A 10286-nucleotide genomic window follows, 5' to 3' on the forward strand; every position below is an offset into this window, starting at 1 on the left:
CTAAAGTCTGATTATATTAATGCAATCAAAATCTCCCTTAACTCAAACATCTCTTGTTCAGGTCCCCCACCAATCATTAAACTATCTGAAAAGCAACACAGAGCCTCTTGGAGAACATTTCTTAGATATTTTATTCTGTAGCTAGCACCTGTGTTGTGTGTGTAAGGCACACAGTTTGATGGAATGAGTGTGCTTATGTGGTTAAGATCACCTATGTGATACAAACAAACAAATAAAGGCCTAGAGCAAATAGTTGCCAGGGGCCTACTCTTTCCACCTGGCTTCTCCCACTGCCCGCCCAGCACCATGGACTGGGCTCTTATGCAGCAAGGTCGTGGAGGGCTCTGCCCAGCCTCAGTGAGGAGAGGGCCAAACAGCTCTCCCAGCTTCAGGGAGGAGAGCATGAGATACCCTCATTTTCCAAATGTCAACACTGGTTATGGTTATGGTGCATGTGTAGTGGGCACATTTGAGGGAAGTCAGGTATCCCAGGAAGCAGCCTCGAAGTTGCTGGATGGAACAGCAGCTGTTGTAAATAAAAGAAGGAACACAACCATGTTTCAAACACCACTTCCTGGTCATTCTTGCCAGTCCCTGTGGTGTCCTTACTATGCTCACAATTTTGCCCATAAAAGGTCGGGCGTGGCCACAGGAGGACACTGTGCAGGAGCCCCTGAGGTTTTAGCTTCTCCTCTGAACTAGGAGAGGAAAGGGGGGCACAGGGTGCGGCTGACTCAGTGCACACCTGAGTCTCCCCAGTGGGCAGCCAGCTGGCACAGACAAGTCTGCTTTTCATGATCCTTCCAGGAGAGTGTTTTATTTGGCTGCTTTTAACAATCACACAGCACTGTCCCAGAGGGTGATCCACCTTCGTGACCAGACCACCCTCCCCCCATCTCAACTCAGTGAACTTTTGAGAATATATCCAGAGAGCAGATTCCTAGTGAACTGGCTTGTTAAAAGGTAAGCATATCAAATAATTATTGAAAACAGTTACCTCAATATATTTTGCCATTGGCGATATGTGAAAGGACCAATTCACATGTTACAGAATCTCTGTGGTTCCATTTTAATGACCAACTGTCACTGGGAACTAACAGCCCACAAGTAACTGAACTCAGTGAGTACAGCTCAGCCCAGGTGTCATTTCCTCAGGAGGCCCTTCCTGACTCACCCCCTCCTTCCTCATTTTTTACTGGACCAAGACACACCTACCCTTGCTCCCCTGCTTTGTTTATTGTACTTTTCATACAGATAGGAAAGTGTTTCTTTGTCTTTCTCCTCCCCTCCTCCCTCTGCCCTCTGGACACTGTAGAGGTTTCCCCAGCATAACACCATGTTAGTGTCCCTTTGCCCGCATCTAATTACATCTGTCATATTTGGGGAAAATAGAAATATGACTGAGTCTTCTCTCCTAAGCTGGGACGTAGTGATCATGAAGATTTCTCCCACCCCACCCCAGAACAAACCCAAACTGAGAAATAAGAAGCCAACTAGAATATTTAAAGTAATTGTTTCCGATGTGTTTTTTCCAACACCACCAAACAATTCTGCAATTCTCAGCAGACACTGATTAGGTGTCCCACAAATTAAGCTCAGTTCTGACAACTACCTGCAGATGGCGTCAGATCCCACAGGTTAAGGGCTCAGTCCTACAGAGACTGCCCCCCACTTCAAATGCCAATTCCGAGTCCAGATTGTTACCTGTGTTTCTGACCAACCAGCTATCAGTTGGAGGTTTCCCAAACCCACTACTTGGGTTCAGTTAATTTGTTAAAGTGGCTCACAGAACTCAGGAAAACCATTTACTTACTAGATTACTGATTTATTACAAAGGATACTAAAGGATAGGAATGAACAGCCAAACAGAGACACGCAGAGTGAGATCTGGGAGGGTCCTGAACACAGGAGCTTCTGTCCCTGTGGAGTCTGAGGTGTGCCACTCTCCCAGCATAGGGATGCATTCTGGTTAACCAATCTGGAAGCTCTCCAAAGCCAGAAGTTCAGGGATTTTTATGGAGGCTTCATTCCATGGGCATAATTGGTTGTCACTGGCCATTGATGACTGAACTCAATTTCCAGCCAACCCCCCATCCCCTCACACCACCTTCCCAGGTGAGAGGCTGGTTCTGAGTGTTCCAACCCTCTAATCATCTGATTGGTTTCCCTGGCAACCAGCTTCCAACCTCAGTTACCTAGAGGTTTTCCGAAAGTCACCTCATTAACCTAAACTCAGGTGTGGTAGAAAGGGGCTTGTTTTGAATAACATGACACCCATTTCACCTTTATGCCTCTGAAGCACTTTCAGGAACTGAGGACGAAAGACCAAATATTATAATAAAAGGTGCTCCCCTTGCTCTTATTGCTTAGAAAATTCCAAGGGTTTTAGGAGCTGGGAGCCAGAAACAATAGGTGAAGTCCAAAATAAATATTTATTACAAATTACAATATCACATTGTTGATATTTTTTATGTTGCTTAATTTTAAAGCATCCACTGTACACATGACAATGCAAATTTGAACCATTTTTTGGTAGCTGTAGAGCTGCTGATCCCACACTCTCATTGGAGCCCTTGACCTATTTAAAGGTCAGGATGGAGAAAGTTCATCTTCAGGCTTTTAAGGTATGAATGACTACACGCTATACAACTCTTTCTCACCAAGTTTCTGCTCTTATTTTTTTTTTAATTTTATTAATTTTTTTATTAATTTATTTATTTTTGGCTGTGTTGGGTCTTCATTGCTGCTCACGGGCTTTCTCTGGTTCTTGCGAGCCGAGGCTACTCTTCATTTTGGTACACGAGCTTCTCATTGAGGTGACTTCTCTTGTTGTGGAGCACAGGCTCTAGGTGCATGGACTTCAGTAGTTGTGGCACATGGGCTTAGTTGCTCCATGGCATGTGGGATCTTCCTGGACCAGGCTCGAACCCGTGTCCCTTTCATTGGCAGGCGGATTTGTAACCACTGCACCACCAGGGAAGTCCCAGTTTCCACTCATAAAATTCAGTAAATGTTTACTGACCCCAAACTCTGCTAAACCTGTGGGGGAACCCAAAGATTTTTAAAGCTGGGGTCTTGCTCACCATGATAAGTTTAACAAGATAAGGTAAAAATTCCTACTTCTGGCACTTGAAAGTCTTGGTAGTCAGCCTGTCGACCTTGTCAAGTCATCAATCCCCAAATAGCCAGCCAGATAGACAGACTTCTTGGAGAAGTCATCTTCAAAGAGAAGGCTGCAGGGCTTGCTGTAGGTTTGTTTGAGACCTGTGGAATCCACTGAAATCACTTTTCAAGTGCATTTTGTATTTATGTTTGGACACTATTCTTAGCTCTTAAAGCCTCTGAAATTGACTAGAATGCTGGTGTGGCTTTACAAACACCTTTCTCATATTTTCTTAAGGGTTCATGACCCCTGGACCAGTGTGTATATTCCAATAGAAATGTGCCATAAAGTGAGTAAATAAAACAATTCTTGCTAGATAATTTAATCATACGTTGACCTTATATTTGGACAAAATTTAGCTATTATCAAACATTGACCAATGAATAACAGCTGCCTAGTGATTTCTTCCATGACTTCACTCAGGCTGCAATTGGCATTCTGCAGCCTTTCCAACATGACCATTTTGCAGGGACACTATTGAGCAATTCCACTTACTGAATTGAAATCCACATTTACTGAGCACTGCTCTGGGCAGGGTATGCTCCAAACACGTAGGCAGCAAAGAGGAGCAAAACACATCCCTGACACGCAGAACTGCCCTGCAGCCCCAGGACCCTGCTAGCCCAGGGAGGGATACGACAAGGGCTGACACCAGCTGCTCCGGGAAATAGAAGCCAAGGGGTACAGCAGGTGAGAGAATGCTCCATCCTTCACTGGGCAGGTGAGATGGGAGCTGAGTCCTGTGGGACGAGAGAAGCTGTGACTGAAGGGGGAGAGTAGGGAGCCCCAGGGAGGCAGTGCATTTTGCTGGGAGTGTTGGCTTTGCGTGTGGGGGTGAGTAGGTGAGAAGAGAAAGTTGGTCAGGTCAGCCCAGTTATGAAAGGCTGTTAGACTCTCAGCAGCCCCAGACCTCAGGGACTGCCTTCTATGTTAAGATTTGAGAAGTTCACTGAAGACGCAAGGGTTAAAAGGAAATTCTTCACCTCTTTCTTTCAGCTGCTTGAGGTCAGATATCCACTGCCCAACATCCAGCAGCATCTTTTAGTACCATGTTTTGTTTCTGAAGGTAATGAGATATATGTGCATGGGAGGTGAGTGAAAAGAGCATTGAATTAAGAGTTAGGAAACCAAAACAGAGTTTCCATTGCTGTGTAAAACACCTCTGCACCACTGGGATTAAAAACAACACACGCAGCCACAGACAGAGCCTCATTTTTTTCTCAGAGAGGTCACAATCTAAAATAAGAAACAGACACCACATAGAGAAAAGAAGTAAAGTCAGAATATGTTGAACACAGAAAGGAGGCAGGAATTACCATGGGGCATGTGGAGATGTCAGCTGACATCACCCTCCTTAGACACTGACCACAGTGTGTCCCTGTTTCACCGATGCTGGAGGAAGACATGAGACTACCGAGTCAGAGACCAAGGGGCATCCATCTGCTTGCACCCATTGCCCCCATATTCCACTGAGGCATGTGAGAGACGGGAACCTCTCACACCAAGGGCTGCAGCACAGCTCAGGGAACGTTCCAGCGGGAACCACCGCCTCCCTGAGAATTTCCTGCTGCAAACACAGCACGGAGAATGGCCCAGAGAAAGAGTAGTCCAGCCTCGTATTCTTGGCACACCCAGTCTATGAGTTTCCTGTGGCTGCCATAACAAATGGCCACAAACTGGTGGTTTAAATCAACAGGTCTGGGGGCCAGAGGTCTTAAATGGAGGTGTCAGCAGGGTTGGTTTCTTGCAGAGGCTCCAAGGGAGACTCTGTGCCAGGCCTCTCTGCCAGCTCCTGGTGGTTTCCTTTGGTGTTGCTTGGCTAGTAGATGCATCAGTCCAATCTCTGCCTTCTTCTTTCTCTGTCTCAAACCCTCCTCTCCTTTCTCTTATAAGGACATCAGTCAGTGGGTTTAGGACCCATCCTAAATCCAGGATGATCTCAGCGTGCTCAGCTTAATTACATCTGCAAAGACCCTTTTTCCACATAATGTCCCCTTCACAGGTTCCCAGAGCTAGGATTTTTTGGAGGGAGGGGCAATATTCCACTCACACCCAGCAAAGATGTTCAGGAAAGGAAGAGGTCCACAGAGGATGGTTTTCCCAGTGCTGAGTAACTTCTTAACAAGAGGAGGGCTGTGTGTCAGCCTGAGGAAATCACTAACTAACATGGAAAGACTTAGGGCACATTTGAGACAAAGTGTCATATTTTACTAGAAACTGGGATGTCTAGGAATAAATAATGTGATATAAATTAACTTGCACATCTACTAAGTGCCAGACACTCTTCTAGGTGCCAGGATTATAGCTGTTAACAAAACAAAAATTCCTGTCCTCATGGAGTTTACATTCTGGTCAGGAGAGGCAGATAGAAAACAACATAAAGAGGTAAAATTTCTAATATATTAGAAGTGGAATCTGAGAGAAAAGCTTCCTCAGCAAAGAGAATAGCCAGTGCAAACACCTGAGGCAGGAGTGACCTTGTGAACAGACAAGAAAGGAGGCCAGTGGTGAATCCATGAAGCTTCTGAGGGTGGCCTGTCATGGCGAGCTATCAGGTTAGCTGCCCCAGTTTAATCTACGAATCATCCGCACTCTGGCTGTGTATATATGACATCAGACCTCTGAATCAGAGAAACAGCTTATCACTCGCAGTAAAAACAGCAGCCAGAATAAGCATCTCGAGTCAATTTCCCACGCCCCTGCTCCCCACAAGGGGATGCTAGTGTCACCTGTGCATGCCAGGGATTTGAGTCACAGGAGAGAAACCCTGAGCTAAGGAGGCTTTGAGATTTTCTCAAGGGGGCTGCTGCTGACCTGCCCATCCTCTCTCCCAAAGAGAAATCATTTGCTGTCCTGTGATGTAAGTATCTTTGGGAGAGAGAGAAAAGGGTCTCTAGGCATATTACCCTGGGATATATATATATATACATACCCAGGGAGAGAGGCCTTACTTCCCTCCTGGACAGCTAGGTGGAAGGCGGCGGGGTGGGGAGTTCACTTCAAGGCACTTCTGGTCCCCAAGGATGTGGGCAGGTACAGGCAGGAAGGCCAGCCCTCACTCAGAACAAGGCATGACTGTGCTGGACGTGGGACCCTGGGGTACCACAGCAGGACCGGCAGGACCTGAGCCCACCATACACAAATACCTAAGCGTGGAAGGTCGGGGCAAGTGAAAGGAAGACAGAGCAGTGGGAGCACTGGCCCCTAGACAGTCAGTCCTCTGTCAAATTTCTGGTGCTTTTTCTCAATCATACTTTACGTATATCCAAGGAAAACATATCTATCATATATATGTTCATATAAAAATATTTTTTCTTTTTTTTAATGTAAGTTAAATTGCATAATCTTTTTTTTTTTCATTTTACAATGTGATTTGGAGATTCATCCACACCAGTGCATAGAGGTGTTCTCATTCCCTTTTTTAAACAGCTGTGTAAGGTTCCATCACAGCATTTATTTAACCAGGATCCCAGGGAGAACATTTAAAATGTTTCCAGTCTTCTGCTACTACAGTGAATAACATGGTGTAACAGTCATTGTGGAATTCTATGATTACCCATGTAAGATAAATGCCGAGAAGTGAAATTTCTGGGTCAAATAGCATGTGAATTTTAAATTTTGATAGCTATTGTTAAAGTGCTCTCCATAGAGGTCATATGAATTTACACACCCACTGGCCCTGTATGAGAACATCTATTTTCTCACACCTTAGCCAACATACTGTGACATTAAACTTTTTCATCTTTGCTAACATAAGTGAAGATGGTGATCTCAGTATAATTCTAATTTTCATGGTTTTTATTACACATGCGGTAGGGCATCTTTGCACATTTTTGAGTTTGGGGCCTTCATTGATTCATAGATGCTTTTTATATCTCAGAAACTCAGCCTTTTTTTTTTTATCTCAGTTGTAAATTTTTTTCAAGCCTGTCATTGATTTTCTGACTGCTTACAGTGATTTTTGTGAGGTTGAAATACTTTTATGCATTAAAATTTATCAGTGTTCCTGGGCTTTTGATTTACCTTTAGCAAGGAGCACTGCAGGCCAAGATTATAAACAAATTTTCCCATAATTTCTTCAAAGAATTCTATGGGTTAATATTTTACATTTCAATCTTTGATGCATTTGGAATTTATCTTGCTGTAAGGTATATGGCTCAAACTTCTTTTTCCCTAAATGACGACTTAATTATCTCAATAACCTATGTTGAATAAAACATTTTTCTGCCCACTGATTTAAAATGCAACAGTTATCAAAGACTAGAGCCACTGGATTTTAAGCAGGAGAATGTGTAATTAACTTCACTTTCATTTATTTTTGTCTTAGGAAGAGGGTGTTGTTTTGTTTTGTTGTTTGTTTGTTTGTTTGCAGAATCTTAGTTCCCCCACCATGGATCAAATCCATGCCCTCTGCAGTGGAAGTACGGAGTCCTAACATCTGGACAACCAGGGAATTCTCATGTCTTAGGAGAGCTTTTGATGTTATCATTCAACCATATGGAATTCTGTTTTATTCTGGGGAGAATCCCTGAAAAAGTAAGAAGTCTTCCATTCCATGTCAATTGTAAAAATCCAGATTCACAGTCATATATGTGGCAATCCTATGATGAATATAACTTTATTGTCCCCATTTTATAGACTGGAAAACTGAAGCAGTGAGAAATTAAGAAACTTGCTCAAGATCACACCAGTAAGTGACTAAGTCCAAGCTATTCACCATTTTGATATGGGCCTGTTTAGTTTAAAGAAACATCAAATGATGGAAAGATGCCTCTTCCTTCTGTCATTGGTCCCCGGTCCTCTGAGACACTACTGCCTTTCCCTTTCTGGTCTCCAGAGTGCAATGACAATATTTCTGGTTTTGAGGTTGGTTTACACTCTAAATGACATCTTCAGCCTCCTCTATCAGCAGCCCCAGGACCTCCTTCTTGCCTCTTTCCATCAAGGTCAGCTCCAAGTTTCACTTGTTCCCCATTGAGCTGGGGAATCTCTAGTTTCTCTGCAATTCCTGGTTTCTGCTTGTTGAACTGCTTCTCGTGCAGAGAATTGACACACTTGAAAAATTAAGTCACTGTCAGCAAGCACTGTTGTGGTCAGGGAAGGCAAGAGTTATCCTCTTTTTGCCAACACTCAAAGGGCAAATGACTTGTCCCAGAACCTATATTGAATGCAGGGGCCCGGAGCTAATTATGGCTAAACGTTTATTGAGCAGAGGGTAGGCTCTGTATATTCTCTTTCACTGAATTCTCACAGTAACTGTATCAGGGATGTGGCCTGGCTGGGCAGGTAGCAGGTGGAGGCCTTGGTGGTCCATGCTCATCACAGACACGGGACAGCTTTCCAGCAGCCTGGGGAAGGCACTGTGTTGAGAGGAGTGGTTGGGAGTCTGCCAAGATAAACCTGACATTGTCAGACAGGCACTGCCAGAGGAAGATCACGTCAGGAGGGAGGCTTACAGAGCAGGATCAGGGTTTTGGAGCATCAAGTGTAAATTTACTCATTTTTTTGTCTACCTGGTGTTCTGTCTGGTTTGAAGGTATATCTGGCTGGATGGCCCATCTGTCTGACTGTCCAGTTGGAGATGTGTGGCTCACTAAGTGTTTACCTGTCTACATGGAGTCTGTCTGGCTGCTGTCTTTCTGGCTGGGGGTCAGCATGTCTGCCAGCCAGGGGTTTGTCTGAGGATCTTTTCAAGCTGGGATTCGGTCTGTCCAGAGTTTAGTTTTCCAGCTGAGTCTACTTGGAGGTTCACCAGTCTATCAGTCTGAGGTCAGTTCATCTGACTGTGAGGTTAGACGGCTGTCCTGCTGGCTTCAGATTTGTCTGTCAAGCTGGTGGTCTGTGTGCATCTGCTGTCCAGCTCGCAAGCTCGGGGCTTGTCTGGCTAGGAGCCTGTATGAACACCTAGGGATCTGACTTGTTGTGATCCATTCATCTGTCCAGATGGGGGTCTACCCGTTCATCTGGTTTTGGGGTCTGTTCATCCAACTTGGGATCTAGCTTGGGGGTTGGTTTGGGGTCCATCTATTTCTCTGGCTGAGGATGGTGTCTCACTGTGGCTGGGAATCTATCATCCAACTAGGTGTCCACCCATCCAATGGGGTCCTATGTATCTGAGGGCTAGGAGCCCACATGGCTAGCAGGGAGTCCGTCCACCTGAAGGATCTGTAGTGTGTGTACAAGTGGCAGACAGTCTGGGTAGTGGGGGATCTGTCTGACCCATAACGCTTTTTCTATATGAGGGTCCATCTGCCTATCTGACAAGTTGACCATCTGGGTGTCCACCTGGCTGTCATCCCAGCAGGAAGATATATCAATTTGTCTGCCAAAATATGGGTTCTGTGTAATTGGTGAGTTGGTGGCATCTGTCCACCTGTCTGCCTAGTTGGAAGTCTGGCTGACTAGGTGGGGTATCTGTGCAGGCAAGGGTCTGTGTGGCTAGTATCTGCCTCGCTGGAGTCCATTTGGCTAGTTGGGAGTCTGTGTGACTAGGCCTGTCAGTCTGTCTTCCCACATGGCAGTGGGTCTGTATAGCTGGGAGGTCTGTCTAGCTGAGAGGACATCTGTGTCTATTCAGCTAGGGACCTGTTTACATCTGTCTGGAAGTCTGTCCAGCCAAGGGTCTACCTGGCTGATGTCTGTCTAGCTGCCTAGCTGAGGGAGGGGGCCTTTTTGGTGGTCTCTTTTGCATGGAGTGGTCTGTTAGGCTGTTGGTGTGTTACTCTCTCTGGGTGGAGGTCCGCCCATGGTCTGTCCCTCTGAAGGTCTGGCTGTCTAGGGGAATGGCTGTCCACGTTGGGGTTCCATCTGTCTGCCTGCCCATCTGGGGATCTTTTTACCCGTCTGTCTGCAATCAGTACGCTTGGCTGTTGTTATGCCTGGCTTCCATCTGTCTGAATGGTAGAGGGGAATGGGGGTGCATCCATCTCTCTGTGTCCTAAGCTGAGTGTCTGAGGGAGGCTCAGATACTGAGATGAACCAGTCCTTCAAGTGGTGAAGGGGACAGTCTCCAGAAGCCTATCTGTCCATCCTCCCCTTCACACCCGCAGGCCCTGCCCAGACCTTTGGGGTTTATTCTTGAATATGCTCAGTGTAACCCCACCAGCCACCATCACTCCACTGC

The sequence above is a fragment of the Hippopotamus amphibius genome, chromosome 8 (assembly GCF_030028045.1).
Source record: "Hippopotamus amphibius kiboko isolate mHipAmp2 chromosome 8, mHipAmp2.hap2, whole genome shotgun sequence".
Classification (NCBI taxonomy): Eukaryota; Metazoa; Chordata; class Mammalia; order Artiodactyla; family Hippopotamidae; genus Hippopotamus; species Hippopotamus amphibius.